The 20,292-nt window shown below is 37.5% G+C and overlaps 1 long non-coding RNA gene and 1 pseudogene across 1 annotated transcript; one reads left to right on the top strand and one right to left on the bottom strand.

Annotated features, from left to right (window-relative positions):
* Positions 1-7,643: 7,643 nt before the first annotated feature.
* On the bottom strand, positions 7,644-10,190 carry LOC107829084 (clathrin coat assembly protein AP180-like; annotated as a pseudogene).
* Positions 10,191-10,447: 257 nt separating this feature from the next.
* LOC107829083 (uncharacterized) lies at positions 10,448-11,989 on the top strand. The gene is made up of 2 exons (XR_001657831.2): positions 10,448-10,960; positions 11,241-11,989. It is a non-coding gene; the product is annotated as an uncharacterized LOC107829083 (long non-coding RNA).
* Positions 11,990-20,292: the final 8,303 nt, after the last annotated feature.

Genomic DNA, 20,292 nt, shown 5'->3' on the forward strand with positions numbered 1-20,292 from the left:
AAGCCCATAGTACTTCTGGTAATATTTCCGGCCACAGTCCCTTAGCGTCTTCAAGCTTTTTTCTTCATGATGTTCAATATTGATTTGTTGGAGGACTTTGCTTTCCCGTTGCCCGTGGGGTGGTATGGTGTCGAGAGTATCCTTTTAATATGCCATTTCTCAAACAACTCGATGATTTTCTTTCCCGTGAACTGGGATCCGTTGTCGTAGCTGATTTCTTTAGGGAGGCCGAACCGACATATGGTGTTTCTCCATATAAAGGTGATTACTTCCTGTTCCTGTATTTGGGAGAATGCTCCTGCTTCCACCCACTTAGAAAAGTAGTCAGATAAAACCAAAAGAAATTGTACATTACCTCATCCTGCTGGGAGGGGGCCCACGATGTCCATTCCCCATTTGATGAACGACCAAGGTGAGATGACTGAGTGGAGGTGATCGCCTGCCTAATGAATCACTAGGCGTACTTTTGGCATTGCTCGCATCTTTTTACAAAGTTCACGACCTCCTTTTTCATGGTGGGCCAGTAGTATCCTGCTTGTATGAGGCATCTGACCAGGGCCCTATTGTCGGAGTGAGCTCCATAATGGCCCTCGTGGACCTCTTCAAGGACGTGTTGAGTTTGGTTTGGGCCCAAGCATTTTTCCAGAGGGACGCCATAAGTTCCCTTATACAGGTCATTGTGGATGATACTGTATCTGGCCGCTTGCATTCTCAGTTTCTTGGCCTCATTTTTATCATCTGAGAGTATGCCGTCTTGCAAGTATGTAATAATGCGATTGTGCTAGTCCCAAGTTAAGTTTATGGTTGTTACCTCGACTTGGTCAACTGATGAGTGTAGGAGGTGGACCATGTTTCTATCTCCGGTTGTAATATTTTTGGTGGTTGCGGCTAGCTTACCGAGGCCATCTGCCTCAGTGTTCTGTGCTTGTGGAATTTGGTCGAGTTGATATTCGTCAAACTCGGGCAACAACTTGCAAATTTTGGTCTGATATTTTTGCAATTATTGTTCCTTAATTTGGAAAATCCCTAACCTGGTTGACCATGAGTTGGGAATCACAGTGTAGTTTTAACTGTTTCGCCCCATACTTGAGTGCTAGCCTCAAACCTACAATTACGGCTTCATACTCGACCTCGGTGACAGTCATATTCAGTCACCTTATGGACTGCGAATTTCTTCTACGGTTGGGACTTCGAGTACGAGACCCATAGGTCTTGTGTTTGAAGAGAAGTTTGAGCGGCTTTTCTTTCAACTTCGGGCATTACTTTTGCGCTGAAGTTGGCGATAAAGTCAGTGAGCACTTGTGACTTTATCATTGTTCGCAACTGGTACGTGATATCGTGCTCGCTTAGCTCGATGGCCCATTTGGTCAGCCTTCCCAATAGCTCGGGTTTATGCAAAATTCTTCTTAGGGGAAAGTCGTGACGACCGAGATAAGGTGGTATTGGAAATACGGTCTGAGCTTTTGCGAAGCTACGACTAAGGCCAGGGCTAGTTTTTTGAGGTGAGGATACCCGGTCTCAGTGTCGACGAATGTTTTGCTAATATAATAGATGGGGGATTACGTACCTTTGTTTTCTTGAACTAGGATTGCGCTCACATCTACTTCGGATATAGCAAGATAAACGAGGAGACGTTCCCCTAGCTCCGATTTTGAAAGCAACGGTGGCGATTACAAGTATGCTTTTAATTCCTTTAGGGCCTGGACGCACTCAGAAGTCCATTGCAGGCTGTTATGCTTCTCAAGTAAGGCAAAGAATTTGTGACAGCTATCCGACGATCATAAAATGAACCTTGATAGGGCGGTGATACGGCCAATCAACATTTGGACCTATTTTTAGTAGTTAAGTGTTCCGGTATCCCCTCGATGACTTTGATTTAGTCATGATTGACCTTGATCCCTCTCTGTGATACTAGGAAACATAGAAACTTTCCTGAGGCCACGCCGAACGCACACTTTTCGGGGTTCAGCTTCATTCTGCATCTTCAGAGTATGTCAAAAGTTTCTCTTAGATGGTCGATATGATCTTCTTTCATTTTGGACTTGACCAGCATGTCATCTCTAAACTTCCATTGTTTTGCTGAGTTGGTCCTTGAATATCCTTGTCACCAACCTTTGGTAATTTTCCCCCGCATTCTTTAGTCTGAAGGGCATGACCCTGTAGTAGTACGTCCCCTGATGGATGATGAATGTGGTTTTTTCCTGATCCTCTTCTTCCATGAGGATTTGATTATAATCTAAATAAGAGTCCAAAAAGCTCAATAGTTCATGGTCGGCTGTTGCATCGATGAGTTGGTCGATATGGGGTAATGGAAATGAATCCTTGGGGAATGTTTTTTTCAAATCTATGAAATTCACGCACATTCGCCATTTTCCATTCTTATTGTTTTACCATGACCACAATGGCGACCCACTGGGGGGTACTTTGACTCCCTGATAGAGCCACTCTCCAACAATTTTTCTACCTTTTCACGTACCGCGTCATTAGTTACAGAGTTGACTTTACGTCTAACCTGTCTTACTGGGGGGTGGAATGTGTCGATGTTTAGTTTGTGCATGGAGATTTCCTTTGGGATACTTGGCATCTCTACATGGCTGAAAGCAAACAAATCTACGTTAGTTGCTAAGAATCGGCAAAATTTACCTGGTTCTAGGAGTTTGCAGCCGATGTAAGCATTCTTATTGTGGTCGTTGAGGTCTGTTTGAACAGGGTCGAGGTCTTCTATGGTTGATCCTGCAACTTCGAACATATCTGGGTCTCTGATGCCATCTCTACTGTCGTTATATGCCGACCTCGACCCTGCTGATTGCTATGTCTCTTTTTCTTTATCCCTATTTTATTGGGTGACCGAGCTGTCTAAGGCGATGCAGTAGTATTCCCGGGATTTGCGTTGTTCCTCCCATATGCTGAATATTCCCCATGGAGTTGGGAATTTGATGACTTGGTATAAGCTAGAGGGACGACCCTCATGGGATGTATCCACGGTCGTCCCACTATGGCATTGTACGCGGCGTCTTGATCTATGATATGGAATGTTGTTTCCAGAGTTACGCCGCTGGCCAAAATGGGGAGATTAATTTCTCCGGAAGTTTGTTCAACTGCATTATTAAAACCAGTTATTGTGATACAGCGCGACACTATCTTATCCTCGAGTTTTATTTGGGTAAGTACTCGGGGATGGATAAAGCACGTGCCACTTCCGTCATCAATCATAATACGCTTAGTATCTAAAATTCGCAAAGTAAAAATGAGAGCGTCTTGATGAGGAAAGACCAAATCGTCGGCATCAAATTTATCAAAGATGATACTTTCTTCGAGTTCGTCGTACCGTTCGCGGGTGACAGACCACTTGACTTTGTGTATAGTGGTGAAATTCACGTTGTTTATTGAGACGTCATCTCCAATGATCATGTTGATGGTACGGGCTGGTGAGGGTAGTTTTGGCGGTCTTCGATGTTCGCGTCCTCTGGCGAGATTGGTTCTTCCCCTATCAAAGCAGTTCTTTAAGATGTCTTCATCGTATTCACGACTTTCTGCCTTAGTACGATGTAGTCTTCCGTTTTATGCCCTCGTTCCTGGTGGAACTCACAAAGGGCGTAGGACTTTCTGGTGTTAGGGTCTGACCTCATCTTTGGCGGCCACTTCACCTTTGGTCCAAGCTTCTCTAGAGCGTAGACAATCTCTGTGGGCGACACAAAAAAATTATGAGCAGATAATAGGGGGTATAACTCTATTATTCCGATGATTTATTGTCCTTGACCTAGATGGACCTTATTCGCAGCGAAGAGAAGGGGCGCCGACCATTCTGATTTAACTTCAGTACAAATGGAGTTAAGAAAGGATCGAAGAGACAGTGCCAGAAGAGATCACCCGCTCCACGACCTACCCCTACTCATCCCGTTCTCTTGAACCACCCCTGCTCAGCTCATTCTGAAAAGCGGTGTCCGCCATCCCTTCGGATACGTTTGGTAGAATCATCCTTACTCGGTTGAACCAGGCGAAGAAGTCCCTTAATCCTTCTCCCAAAGATTGTTTGACAGCAAATATGTCGTTCACTCTTGCCTCGGCTTTTTTAGCTCCAGCATGGGCTTTTACGAACTTGTCATGCATTTATTCAAAAGTTTCAATGGAATGAATTGGTACTTGCAAATACCATGTTAAATCTCCTACAATGAGGGTTTCACCGAGATTTTTCAACAAAATGAAAGAACATGTTCCTTGGCGAGGTTGTTGCCTTTTATGGTGGTGACATAATGAGTTACATGATCTTCAGGGTCATTCGTGCCATCATATATTTTCAGATAGGGCGGCATTTTAAAGGTCTTTGGTATGGCATATGGGGCGACATCATCATTGTACGACTGCTCGACGAACCGACCGGCATCTCTCTTTGGCAAGAGCTTAGGGGCGCCCGGTATCTTATCGACCCTTTCTTGGTGTTCTCTCATTTGGTCCCGAAGCGCTTTGTTCTCATTTTTCATTTCCTCCCTCCTTTTCAAAATGGTTGCGAGAGTGTCGTCACCTGCACTATTAATGACATTGTGAGTAATACATGTCGTTGGAGGAGGAGGAGGAGGAGGGAATTGATCGTGCTGCTCGTCCGCTGGTGGTATAACGCAAGTCCTTGCGTTTTCTGTAGCCGTGTCTCCAACGTTGCGGAGGATGTTGTATAGCGTATCAGTTAGCTATGCTTCAAAGAGCTTTTTTATAGTTGGGGGCATCTCCTCCGCTACAGATGGAGGCTCTCTTACCAAGAGATTTTGTGACGCTACAGTAAGGAGGAGGTGACCCATCTCGTCTAGGGGAGGCATTGGGCATTGCATCTTCGTCTGTTGTTTCACAGCTTTCGTTGATGACATTCATGAGGTTGGTTGGGAGGTCGCTTATTATTCTCGTCCTTTCTTCTCGATTACCTGCCATGTTGGGATTTATGCACACTAATAAAGGAGATCTTGTTCTTGCTTTTTTTTTAGTTAGTGACCCATGTTAGTCGTATATCTAGAAGAAACTAAAAATTTAACTAGAAAATTCTCACAGACGCTGCCAAATTATTTGACCAAAAAATATAAATCTTGGTTCCAAATAATTAAATTTATGTGATAATGGGTTAAACCTAGTTAACAATAATATTTCTAGATACGATTTTCGAAAGTGTGATTAGCGTCGAACAGATCTGGTAGAGATGCAATAATAGTGTGCAATAACTATTCCAAACAGTATGAGCAATAATGGAGCATTTAATAACAATGAATGATAATAAATAGTATTTAAGTAAATAGGATGAGTGATTCACCCAATAAAGGATGAACTAGGTGGTTGTTCCTCCTGACAATAATGAGTGACACACAAATCATTGAATGTTCGAATTATTCTCGGATCTAATGGAAAGTAGGGAATAATTTCGACAAGAATCTTGATGAATAGGTGATGCTTGTATCTTAGTGAGAAAGATAGAATATTTAGCCAAAAGTTTGTTCTTACAGATGAATCTCACGTGCCTCACATCTGATCCTTTTTTCTATTTATATGAGACATATTTCTAATAAAACCTAATAGTACAAGTGTATGAAATATTCACTAGAATATTCCCTTTAATATCTTATTTCGAAAACTAGCTATTACAGCTTCATTAGCGATGCTCGACCTCGACCGTTATCGACATCTTGACCACGTCCTTATCGACTCTCCGGCTATGAGTTTTTTTAATTCCTGGTCCACCTTGACTAATGATGACTCGAGAATTCTTCCTTTAGTGCAATCTCATCTTAAATATTATGGGGCAGATTCTGATCCATATAGAGGGTTTCTTCATATAAGAAATGTTGGGTCAACTATTCAATCGAGAGATAGGTGAGTATAAAGAAGGAATGTAGAATTTTTTGTTTCTTAATTTGAAAGATATGTTACGATCCTCCCATTTCGTTTGTTTTAGCAACTTACCCTAAGGTTGCCTTGCCAAGCGTTGAAGAAGGTTGGTTGCTCCGTTGTACGCATGCTAATGGGGCTGCGAGAAATATAGGAGCAGTAACCGAAAAATCAAAGAAGCAAAGAAACATTAATTCAATAAACAAACAGAAAATAAGAATTCCGAGTGCGATAGAAAACTGTGTTGTCTTAAAGAATTTAATTCTCTTAGTGTTGCCCAAGGTTGTTGGATTAATTCCTTCCATAATAGAATGAAACAACTATTCTGTACTGAAAGTACAGAGTTTCAGTGAACTCAACAACAGAGCAAATCACACTTGATACTTACGTTTTCTTTTGGAAAAAAAATAATGCAACAATATCGAGAAGAGGGGAGAAGTTAGATTTTTTGTGTATGAAAAATGAGGCTAAGCTTCTAAATTCATAGACAATGAAAGAGTGAGATGAAGAGGTGCAATGCAAGAGGTGCCTTTTTCATTTTCAAAATTCATAGACTATGAAAGAGTGAGATGAAGAGGTGCAATGCAAGAGGTGCCTTTTTTATTTTCATTCACACCCTTTAGGGGAAAAAAACTAAAACGTACAAACGAGGTAGGATATGCTTTTTCATAGTCGAATCAGGAGAATATGAACTATTTGCATTCTTTTTTTTTTTTTGGTACGTAGTTATAAACAACTCTGGTGTTCGATCATGGGTAAGAGATATGGGTTAGTTAACTTGCACTGATAGACCCCTATTGCAGTTGAAATTAGACGCCCATCTTTTTGCTGTTGTCAATAAATCTCTTCCATGGTAGATTTTATTTTATGTTAGAATATTTGTGTGAATACTATTTTGATCTAAGCGGTCTAATTTTTTGTCCTGTGATCCATTCCGGTAAGGTGTTTACTGATGTAATTAATATACAATCAATTAACAAATGCCATATTTTGTGCATATTGTATTTTTTGGTACCTCTGCGCTAACCTTAGTGGTTAGTACTGCAAGCCTTTGAATTGATTGTGATGAGTTTTGTGCTGGAATGTCTTCAAGTTGGGCGATTAGGTTGGTCCAAAAGGACCCATGTTTTTGCTGGGGTTTTGACAATTATTAGAGTTGGAGTTTTATTTCTAGTGCCAGAAACTTTTTCCAGAAGGGCTGAGTCAGAGTTCAAATTGTTTGAAATTAAACAAGAATGCCTAGCAGATGCGTATAATGGAGTTAGCAAACTAATTGTGCCAAACATATTAAGTTTTCTATGACTTTTAGAGGTCACTCTCACTAAGATAAACTTGAATCTCAACTATTATTCAGGTCAAGTCCTATTTAAAGACATAATTAATTAAATTTTTCTAATACTTCCTATGTTTTAATTTATGTGAACATATTTTTTTAGTCCGTGTCAAAAAGAATGAACTCTTTCTATATTTGGAAACAATTTACCTTTATGCAATAATTTATACCACACAAAATATATGTGTCTCAATTTACGCCACAAGTTTAAAAGTTTTCTCTTTTTTCTTAAACTCCGTGCTCAGTCAAATAGATTTAAGAATTTAGATGGAATACTTTAATATGTCTTACCAATAAAGTTTGTGAACGTTTGTAGCTTTCCTCTTCGCACAGTAGTTTCAGACATTGACTTTTTATCAGGCAAATGTATTGTTCCTGTTCAAACTCAGAAAAATGCAGAAAGCGGATTGAACGATGACATATAAAAAAGTGCAAGAGCAAAAAGAAGAGTAAAAGCAAAAGGAAAACTTTAAGAAAAAAATTTGCATGCAAGTTTACACTAGCAAAATTAAGACATATGCTTAGCTATGATCTTGTTTTGGTTCTGTAACCATAACTGTTGTTCGTGCAACAAATTCTTCTGATTTATGGTGCCATTTAACATTTGCTCACTACTCGAAAACGTCCCAAACGGATCAGAATTCACATCACTCACCACTGCTGAAGAAAAATCCTGAGCACTAAAAGTTGGCGTTGCTTGGAATGTAGGCGCAGCTGTTGATGAGAACTTGTTTGAAGGCAACTCCGTAGACGTATCTTGTAAAAATGGATTGTAATGGTGGGGTTGTGGCATTACTGGAATTTGATTATTTGAAGCTGGCAAGAAGGTGGTGGATGGATTTTGATCATAGATATTGCCGTTCATATTAGGTATTGGTAGTGAACTTAGGTCACTATTTGGAAACAATGACATTGGATTCTTATTATACAATTCATCCAAAGTTGAAGAGTTGAAGCTATTAACGTTGTTAGAGGTAATAGGCAGGGTTTGTGATGCTTTTGTTTGTGGGGTTGCTTCAAATAGTGCCAAATCCCAACCATTATTGCATGAAGAAACCTCAGTAGATAACACATTTGCACCAATTCTCGACAATTGCTCTTGTTCTTGCCTTTCTTGGAAGGCATTGAAAGATGGCAATGGCAATGTGTTGAAGCTCTCAACTTTGTTAGCAGTAGTATTAGGCATAGGTTGTTCTGATTTTGTTTGTGGGGTTGCTTCAAATAGTCCCAAATCCCAGCCATTGTTTGAAGTAGCCTCAACAGACGACGCGTTTGCTTCAGTTCTTGACATCTGTTTAGGTTCTTGTTGTTCTGGAAAGGCGCCAAAAGATGGAGGATGGCGATGGCGTTAAAGCCTCATTTAGTACAGCTTCCCATCCTTTTGCTGAGCTTGAATCTAATAATGACTTCTCTTTCTCCTTTGGCTGTTCTTGTTTAGCTTCATCTTTGTTTACTTCTCTCTCTTTTTCTACTACAGGCTGCTGATTTTGCCTTTTTACTTCATTGTTTTCATATTCGTCATCTCCTGGCCAGTTGGAGGAGGAAACAAGATCAATCATGGACACTGGCAATGACCTAGCAGAACCTGTATCACACACATCTTCACTACATTGCTTCCTAAACTGAATATCCGAATAGGCCTCCAAATCAATTGAAATGGAGGGGTGCTTCCTCCCTGTTTCCGTTGCACGTATTAGCTCTTCTAATGAACTACAAGGTGAACCAATCCCTGAAGTGGTAGTACTCCTTTCCGAATATGGCTCAGTCGTTGCAACTGAGAATTCGGATTGTCCACCATAACTATCATGCCTACTTTTTGACGACTTCATTGAACCTGGTTTTTGAAGAAGCAGTTGTCCAGAAGATTTCACTGGAAATGAAGATTGATCTTTGAGAAATTCTTGCAATGACTCAATTAACTCCTCGGATATATTTTGCACACTGGGATATTCTGATGTCCTACCAACACCAATGCTTTTACAGAAGGAGTAAAAAGAGTTAATTTCCTCAAATTGCTTCGCGGCTTTAACACATGTTTGGAAGGCATTTACACAAAATTGGTATGGTAAATGGAAGAAACTATCAAGAACAAGAGTTAGCCCATCTGAAACATCCTTATAAAGATCAAAACTTTCTTGTACCACAGCGTACAAAGCAACTTGCACTAGACAATTGGTCTTGGCCGCACCAGTTGGGCGTATAGCAATTGCCCTTTCAAGCAATCTTTGCCAATATGAAATCTTGTCAAGTAGCATTGCTGGTTTCATTTCGCGTATTGCCTCATTAGTCCTCCTCCTGATACTACTACTGCTACTACTACTACTATTAGTCCTAAAATGGCGGGAATTTTCCCTTTCTTTATAATTATACCGCCTTTGTAGCTTCCCAATGAGAAAACAATCTAAACGCTCGTCAAGATAAAGTGCAAAGGTTCTAATGAAGGCAGTGAAATCCCAAGGGCTAGAATTGGAATCATCGCGAAAATTAGAAAGGTTGAGAATTTTGGCACCTTTTTTCATTGCATGGAGAACTTCTCGAGGGAAATAAGGATCGCCATCTTGGAAAATTCTTAGGACAAGCATTAAGGATTTTAGGGCAACGATCCAATTCCTAGTACGACCAATGCGTTTGCTGATGGCACGAGCACATGCAGCCGCGTAGGATTTGTTGGAAGAGACTAATTGGACAACCTCGTGTATGTAACGTTCATCCACAGGGACATCGTCGTGTGTAGTGGCTTTTAGGACAGCGACTTCAAGTGTTGCGGAAGTGTTGCTGGAAACTTTGGCAATGCTAATGCTTGTTTGATCTTTCACTGCAGCAATTGCCTTCTTTAGCTTGCTTGGCATGTTATAGTCAGTCCAATAATGTCTGTTTCTTCTTTTTCTCTTCTACAACTTCTTGATTTAATGCAGAATATGTATGTGAAAATCTGATCAAGTAATTAACTTATTGATAAATGATGACAAGATATGGTGTTTTGGGGAGAGGGAGAAAGATTAATTAGTTTAGAAGAATGTTGAAAATAGATTTTAATTTTTTCTTTCTTTTTTTCTTTCCTCTGAATCAGTCAATTGCGTTTTTCTTCTGTTGTGCAAAATGAGAGGACATACATAAATTTCTCTCAACCAGTTAATGAAATTTTTTTCTCAGCCACAAAAAGAACAAAGAATGAAACTCATTCAGACACATTTATATATGAAATACTAATGCAAAATAGTCTGGGAATGGATTTTAGACCTACAATCAATGAATCAATGAGTTCATTACTCATATGATCACTGAACTTTGCAAAATGATGGAACAAAGTCACTTAACTTTAGTTTGTAACAGGAAAATCACTCAACTTTTCCTAATGCACAAAGATAGTCACTCAACCAGAAATATCAAATTTTTCGGTGGAAAAAGATGACATGGCAGTCTACATGGAATTTTTTATTATTTGACCAAATAACACCCAAACAAAATATTAAAACTCTGCCCATAAACCCAAACGACCCGACGTGCATAAAAACCCACCCACTTAATAAAATAAACACAAAGGACTAACCAAACGCTCTGACCATTTCATGCTACTCTCTTCTTCTCCATGGTTTCACTATAGTTCAAATTTGAGCTTTTCAACATGGAATTGGAAGGTGCATCAAGTAGAAAATATAAAAAATCTCAAAAGAAGGAATCCATCTCTTCTCCACAACCATTGTTTAATGTGGATTCGAACCACTATGCCGAGGGTATTGCACAGTGCTGAGAGAAAACGAGGTATTCTTAATAAATATTATTTTTTTGTCTTTATATGATAATTTTTTTAATTGGTATCTGTTGTTATCGAAGAACAACATGGTTAGTGTTTTTTAATACTTTAGGTGTTATAAATTTTTATACATGTGGGGTTTAGGGTTTATTATATATATGGGTTTCTGATTCTTTTGGAATTAGGATTTATTATAGTTTAGGGTTTTAACATGCAAGTGTGTTAGAGTAATAATTATTTGTCGATGGTTGAACTATTTTTGAACTCTTTATTTTGTATATTCTGTAGGAGTGATTGGAAATTCTGGATGGGGTATTTCAGGAAAATAGTGTTTTGAGTAATACGGTGGCTGAGAGGAAGGGTAATGGTGTCGATGGTGATGAATAAAGTGAGGATGAAAATCGGTTAGATGATCAAGATTTCAATGATCCAGACTATAACCTAGAGGAAGATGATGACGATTATCATGATATTACTGCTGATAATCACGATATTACTGTTGAGAATTATTTTAAGAAGGCAAAAGTAAGACAAAAAAAATACCAATGATGGAAATAATAGAATTGGACTATCTGTTGGCATCCTAATTCCAGAAATAAATGAAAATGGTGATTCAGATTATGCTGAATCTGATGAATTGCTAGAGCGAGATACTGATAAAGAAGATGAGGTAGAGGTCGCATATGAGGAGTATAACGAAGAAATGGACAACCCTATATTAAAACTAGGAATGAAGTTTGGGTTTTTTAAAACAGTTTAAGGAGGCTTGTATGAACTGGGGGATTAAGAATAGGAGACAATTACATTTCAAACCCAATGACTCAAAAAGATGTGTTTCTCGATGCAAGCAGAAAGGGTGTCCCTTTAGATGTTTGTGCTTGTGCAAAGTACTGAAGGTATTTCGAAAAGAGGCACGATTTTCAAGAGCCACGAAGGACTATGTTTGCAAAGTCTTAAAGAAGTCTCGGAAGTGAACTATCAAGTTTCCTTTTTGTTTTTGTGCAAACTACTAATGTGACACAGTTTATTATGTGTTATTTTCTGTTTGAACTTGTGATCTTATGACCTTAACTCACTAGTTTGTCTCCATGTGTTGCTTTGTAAGAAATAATTTTTTATTAAGTGGTGTTGCTTATTTATGCAACATTCGTTCTCCCATTTGATAACGTGTGTAATTTTACATTAAAAGTAGTTGCTTAATGAGAGCAGTTGTCAAGCCGATTACACCCCCTCCAAGTAATTTGTTTTAACTTTTAAAGTTATTAAATTTGTGCAAAATTGCTATAGAAGTTTATGCACCTTCAAAGCTCAATTTTGGACTAGCTCAATTTTGGACTACAGTGAAACAATGGAGAAAAAGAGAGTGGCGTGAAATAATGGTAGTAAAACAATGGAGAATAAGAGAGTAGCGTAAAATAATGGTCAGAGGGTTTGGTTAGTCTTTGGTATTTATTTTATTAAGTGGATGGGTTTTTATTCCGCAGGTCGGGTCAGGTCGTTTGGGTGTATGGGCAAAGTTTTTATGTTTTGTTTGGGTGTTACATGGTCAAATAATAAAAAATTCCATGTAAATTGCCATGTCATTTTTTTCCACCTGAAAATTTAATATTTCCGGTTGAGTGACTATCTGTGTGCATTAGGAAAAGTTGAGTGATTTTCCTATTACAAACTAAAGTTAAGTGACTTTATTCCATCATTTTGCAAAGTTCAGTGATCATCTGAGTAATGAATTCTACAATCAATCATAATGCATTTGATGTAATAATTGTTTATTGCTTTATTCTAATTTGTTTGACCTTATTAAGTATTATTTAAAAAAAACAAAATTTTTAAATAGGATACTTCTTTTTTGTTTTTTGGAACACTGTAACTATTGACGTATAGCACTTATATATATTAAAGTTTTATTTTAAAATTTTGAAAAACCAGTGCCTGAATTCGTTCAACCAATCGATTGAGTTGATGCCCGGCAATTGAACTATATATAAATTGGGCTCGGATAAAAATTGGGGGATCCGGCTCACCTCCTGTACACGTTCCGTCAAGTTCTTCCGATGTAGCGTTAATTTGATGACACCCGTTCCTTCTTAAATATAATGCGTCAATATTTATTTAACTAAAACAGTCCATGTTTATCCTAAAAATTGAAAAATAATTAAATTTATAATGTGGTTTTAAGGATACGTGATTTCACCTAATACTAATTGATAAATGTAAAGATTAACAATGAGAATTGACAATAAAATAACGCAAACCGGTGTTACAATGTAATTAAGCTCTCGAGCCTGAATACCCTCGAACAGGTTGATGCGAGAATAGTAAAAGATATAACAAGCTGATGAACAAGAATATAAGCTAGAAAGTGTTGTATTGCTTTGATATGCGTGAATATAAGATAGTTACAAAATGATTAGACCCTTCTTTATATAGCAGAGGAATCCTAGTTATGGTAGAATTCTAATTACGGAAGCAAATCCCATGATTAACTAACTAACCGCCCTTGATTTGATCTGTTCCTGCATTTCCGACATGATCTTCGATCGGTTACAGATATATCGCTTTTTCATTATTGCGCTTTGCTCGAAGTTTGTCATATTCGGTCTCGATCACTGCTGGCCTCGATCTCGACAGGCACCTCAATTCCCAAACTCGATACCTTGTCCTCGTGCTCTGGTCCGATCCATTACGAGGCTAACCTTCGATTCAATTCCCTGGCCTCGATCAGATAGTAAAATCGGGTAGGCCCAGCTTTAACCGTATACAGTCCCTCAAACCATGGTTAACTCCCTCTAATTATCTGACTTGTCCTTTCCTTATATGCATCATCAATTTAGGCTAAGGCTGTATTCTGGGACGGGCCCGGGTCTAAATGGGCGAAATGGGCCGGGCCAAACGGGCCCGGGCTTTGGCGGTCTCGGACCTAACGGTCCAAATGGGTGGAACCGGCTCACTGTGGGCCTAAGCCCACATGGTCCCGGGCTAAATGGGTCGGGCCCACGGGCCTAAACGAGCTTTTTCGTTCCGGGCTATTTTTTTTTGAATTTTTTTTTATGTAAGGTAGTTTCTTGTAAACTATAGCTATATATATATAGTATATATAGTATGTATAGTATGTATATATAATTATATATTGCCTTATATAATATATATATATATATATATATATATATATATATATATATATATATATATATATGTGTGTGTGTGTGTGTGTGTGTGTGTGTGTGTGTGTGTGTGTGTGTGTGTGTGTGTGTGTGTCTTATATATATATATATATATAGTTTATATGTATTAGATATATAATATATATACTATATCAAATTTAAACACAAAATAAATTGCAAAGAAATATTCAAGGGAATGTCTTATAATTTTTATTATTACGACATTAACAAAAAATGGCAATATCTTTCTTAGTCTTCCTCCCCCAATGGAATGAGCACAACAAGGTACTAATACCACCATTAAAAAGAAAAAAAAAACTAAGGAAGATGTGCCAAAATACAAGTTACATATTACTCTATGTATTATCTCTAGCAAATCTCATAAATCCTTCAAGGTCTGGAGGAATTTCCCGTTGGTGGTGGTGAAGCTTGTTCATCACCGCTTCCGGGCGAAGCAGCATCCTGCGCAAGTTCTGCTAGCATTTCTTCATAAGCTTTGTCTATCTCCGGTTGTGATTCTACAAGTCCAAAATTTCTTCTTTCCGAACGGATCCAAAGAGTACTGATTTTTCCAAACTCTCCCTCATAGGCGCTCTATGATCACCGATTTAGAGTCTCGCTTGACTGAAAGCGCTCTCCGATGCCACTGTTGAAGCTTGAACACTTAAAATATCTCGGACCATCCTTGAAAGAATTGGATAGTGTTTTTGTTTGTCCTTCCACCATTCCAAAACATCGAAGGAGCCGTCGGGATTCTCTGATTCAAGTCCCTGCGACATTTTAAAATTCTGACCGTTGGCCCTTTTAAAAAAAAAATTAAAAAAATAGTCGTTGGGCCCGTTTGACCCGGTTGAATCGGCCCAGGCCCGCCTGCCGGTCCCGGGCTCACGGGCTTTTTGGTGAAGACCGCCCACTATGGGCTTTTTGGACCGCTTGAGACCGGCCCATTTCACGCGATTCCGGGCCGGTTCCGGACTAGGCTCGGCCCACAATACACCCTTAATTTAGGCGAAGATACTTCATAGGTGCAGGTCACTTTTCAATCACGCGCACACATATTAGAAGTTCGACACAACTAAAACTTTTTTATTAACTAATTCATGAAACAGTTTATACGAAATAAAAGATGTCTACTTGATTAGCCCTTCTATTTTTTCATGCTTATTAACTCTCGTGACACTGAAAAGTGATTTGCAGACTTCACCAATGTACCATTTTCATAATTGCAGCAACTCTTCAATCTGTCAAAGTGGTTAAAAAATTTATTAGTGTACTATTGCACCCTCCACATCATATAGAGTTTACTTTTCATGGTACCAGAAAACTTTTGTTGCATACAAAGTTGAAGCGATCGTAACATCGAACTACAATAAATTTCGAGCTACTCTTACTTTTTTCTAATACTTTTGTTTGCAATGGTTAAAAAAGCTTCGTTTCTCCATGCTTTTCATGGTAAGAAATATTTTTTCCCCTACAAGAACGATTTTCTTAGCAGTATTTTCGGATGCTTTGCCAAATTGGTACTGATCCAGGGAACGATTTTTTAGTTAACCATGGTTTGAGGGGCTGTTTTAGTTAAATAAATATTGACCATCAAATTTAAAAAGGGACAAGTATTATAAAATTAAAGGTATACCGGAAGAACTTGAGGGATGGTGAGGTGAGCCTTATCCAAAATTGGGGAACTATATAAAGGGTGAAATTTAAAAATAGCCAGATTTATAAGTGTTAATTGAAAAATAGTTACAATTTTAAAAAAAATCGAAATTTAGCCACTTTTTATGTAAAGATAAATCTGAACGAAAACATTGTTCAAAATCCGAAAAAACTCCCAACATAATATACAGGAATTCCAGTATAATATACTGGAGTTCCAGCATAATATATTAGAAGTTCATACACATGTACTCCAATCTCCAGTATATTATGCTGAAACTTTCTGGGTGTTGGAGTTCCAGCATAATATGCTGGAAGTTCATACACAGGTGCACCAATCTCCAGTATATTATGCTGGAACTTTCCGTGTTGCAGCAAAATAGTGGATATTTTTCAATGATTTTACAAACGCTGCCTATTTTTCAATTACCGATCCGAAAAATGAGTAGCACGTGCTATTTTTACCTATATAAATTGGTGAAAATAGCACGAGCTAGCCAGTTTTCCGATCGGTAATCGAAAAATAGTCACTATGTTTGTTGAAACATGAAAAGTTCCAGCGTAATATGCGGGATTATGGAGCACCTGCATATAAACTTCCAACATATTATGTTGGAACTCCAACATACAGCAAATTCCAACATAATATGTGGGATTATGGAGCTCCTGCATGTAAATTTCCCACATATTATGTTGGAACTCCAGTACATTATGAAATTCCAACACATTATGCTAGAAGCTCATATATAAAAAATTCGAACTCCAACATATTATGCTAGAATATTTCTTGATTTCTTAGGACGTTTTTGTTCAGATTTTATCTTTACATAAAAAAAACAGTTAAATTTCGATTACTTTTGAAACCATGACTATTGTTCAATTATCAGTTGTAAATTAGCTATTTATAAATTGGGGTCTAACTTTCATCCCAGACTCTAGGCCCGACCTCGAACCAAGTAAATTGGGCTCAGATGAAAAATGAGCCCATCAACGATATGTACAAGTCCAGCCCACTAAAGACACTGAATTCGTCCGAATCCGTTGTAGCTCCACCCTGATAGAATGCCCAACTTTGGTATTGCTTCTTTTATGCCCATTTATTTGCTCATAACTTGTCAGACTATTAAGTTTACAAGACAATAAAATTACCTAGGAAGCATTTCTTCTTATTCCTATTAGTACGTGAAGGCTCGATTTCCTATTACTATTGTTCATTACTATATTAGGATCTTATCACATTATTTTAAGTTACTCCCTCCGTTTCATATTAATTATGGTGGTTTTTAAAAATAATTATCTCAAATTATTTGTTAGTTTAGAAGTTCAAGAGTAAATTAATTATTTTTTTCCTATTCTACACTTAATATTAATTATTCTTGAAAACTACAAATACCTTAATTATGAGCAAGTAATAAAGAAAGAGAAATTATATCTTAAGACATAAATAAGGGTAAAATAGTCAAAAACCCTTCCTCATTTAATACTTCCTCCGGTCCACAATAATTGACCAATTTGCCTTTTTATTTTGGTCCAAATTAAATGTCCATTTATATAATCAAGAAAAATTCAATTTGTTTTTCCAAAATTATCCTTATGTACATATCCCTAAAAAGTCTTTTACTCCTCACAATAAATTATATTGCAATATTTAATTAAAGGTAGTTTAGTCACACTAACTATTTTTGTCTATAATTTAGTATTTCCTTAATGGGCATGCCCAAGACAAGTTGATCACTTATTGTGAATCGGAGGAAGTAATTATTAAGGACCGTGTAAAAGAGAAACACGAGATAATATGAAACGGATGGAGAGCACTAAATGTTTGACTTGGAAAAAGATAACTTAAACTTCTTTCTAGAAACAAAAAGAACTCAAAATGTCTCGTTGCTTTAACTGCGGTGATTATTTTACACCATATTAACACTTCAATTATGCCTCCCGAGATAATCCAACTGGGATTTGACTAGAAACCAAGTATTTAGTGAAGCATATTGAAGGAAAAAGCACTAAACCGAACCATATCTAACACGTCTCATTTGAAATTAATATCTTTGAATTATGGACTCTTTCATACCATTTTACATACAATTTTGGTAATTTGGGACATCTTAAAATGTTTGACATCATTATACTAATATTAAATTTTATACACATCTCACAAGTTTTCATATTCAAATCTATTTAGCAAATTAAATCTTAAATTTGGATGTGACTCTTTTATTACCACTTAAATAACAAATCTAACTAATGTATCTCATATTCAGTTTTTCAGTCAAAATGGTGTAATACAAAATGTAAAGGGAGATCATTTTTTATACTGTGGTAGAAGAAAATGTGAAAATGATAATTGCAAATTTGACCTGGTGAAGAAAACATTATGTAATCGTTTACATTTAATTTCATGTATGAATCTGAATTCTTGAAACTAATGAAAGTAAAGTGATTACGATTGGAAAATATTGATATATTGTTACTATATTTTAATATAATAAATTCTTGGAAGCCATGAACTTTAGTAAAGTATGAAACGGGATTGTAGTGATAGTGAAATGTCAACTACTAAAAAGCCGAAAAGCTTGAGCTGACTTGTGGCTATGAGGCAATTTCCTATTTTCCTTCTCTCCTTTAAAGAAAAGTAATCTAAAAGAAGCCCTTATGCCTTTACTCCCCCCCCCCCCCCAAACAAAAAAATCTTCACTTTTGTGTGCATATCACATTTTCAAGCATGCAAACTTTTTTTCTTAAAGAAAATTTCAAAAGATAACACTAGGTGAAAACTTTTACATTGTAATAAAACCCTAATAGGAACGAAGAATCGACATCTCGATGTGATACAACCCTTTTGTTTTTAGTAAGTCCATCTTGACCGTCCAATGAAGAATAGGAGAGGAGCAAAAAAGGACCCAAAAAAAAAAAAATGCAGAACAGGCATTGGAAAAAAGGGAATTGAACAGCTAAAATATATATACATATAAAAATTTTAAACTTATATGTACATTGTAATTTTTCAGCAAAGGAGGTTCAGAACCCCCTTCCGCCACCCTGGTTCAACCCATGGGTATGGTAGACCCAAATGAAGAACTATGGGGTCCTAGAACTAGCAATATGATTTCTCGTAGAATCCATTACTTTGCGCTACTTGCTACAAGTGTTTAAAACTTTAAATGCAAAGGTTGATAGTCCATTCTTTTGGCTGGAGAAGACTTTGATGTAGGTTGTAACATGCAAACTATGGACCTTAAGTCTTTGGGGACGGGTGACAGGTGAATTAAATGCCGAAATTTAAATAACATTTAAATCAACCTTGGGTTATTGACAAATATTTTTAGTCTAATACACGCAAAAGTTGCAAGTATCCTCTTCGTGCAAGAAATATTTGAAGCCAAATGCTCATGACTAGCTGCATTGGAGCTACAATAAAGTTATCTTTGTATGAAGGTCATGAATTCGAGCCGCAAAAGCAGTCACTAATGCTTGCATTCACACATCTTGGGATGTGATCCTCCCCGGATCTTACGTAAACGCGGGATACTTTGTGGAATAGACTGCTCTTTACTCATGACTGGGACTCAATAAGTAGACAGTTGGGAGACATTTTGAGTACTTTGTAAATGAAATTATTAGCAAGTGTAGAATTTCTAAAAGGGTTGTTCCCCTTTCTGCATTTCTTATAAAGATAAAGATACCAACTTCTAATCTATACAACTGACTTATACGTTATCTGGCCAATGTAATGAGCCACAATCTTGTCCAATAGTTGGAGAAATAAAGGGAAAAATTGACAATAAATAAGGTGATTTTCAAGGAAGCTTCAAAAGGAGCAGAGAATTTATTCGAATGAACTTGAATTTGAAGTAAGCAACCCCACCACCCAATGCTGAATGCTCCCCACAAATATAAATGAAAAAAAGCAGTTGAAGTGAAGAAATCATTAACTGCCAAAGATTTAGCGGGAAGGAAGGATAGGAAAAAGGAGAAAATAATGACAGGACTCACAAGATAAGAGGACAAGTGCTAAGCTTTACAGCTTTCAAAATGCTTGGGATATTGCAGTTGCTTTAAAGGGATATATTACAGCAAATATGACATTCAAAAGGCCAAAAGTCTCAGCCTTTTCTTTCTTCACTTTACCAGTATCTGATTCATCTCCATTTGGCGTTTCATACAAGAATAATCAACCAACCCCTTGACCCCCCCCCCCTCCCCAAACATCAAAACACTCAAATATTGGGGTTTTTCCCCCTAAATATCAAGAGACTACTTGACTACTTCAACATGATTTGGATTGTTACAATGTGTATTATAAAGGATATCTATTTTGTGTTCACACGGGGTTCAGGAAAATATCGCACCCAAAAGGTGTGATATAGGCGGTTTAACCTAATGTAACGTGTATTATAATCATCATAAAATTTAATATACAAGTGCATATTATTTTGTTTTGTAGAGTGGTATTTTGATCCTATTTGTGCTTGCTTCGATTACGATATAGGCTCGAATACTTGGGTCGACCTTAGGCT

Source organism: Nicotiana tabacum, chromosome 10 (assembly GCF_000715075.1).
Source record: "Nicotiana tabacum cultivar K326 chromosome 10, ASM71507v2, whole genome shotgun sequence".
NCBI lineage: Eukaryota > Viridiplantae > Streptophyta > Magnoliopsida > Solanales > Solanaceae > Nicotiana > Nicotiana tabacum.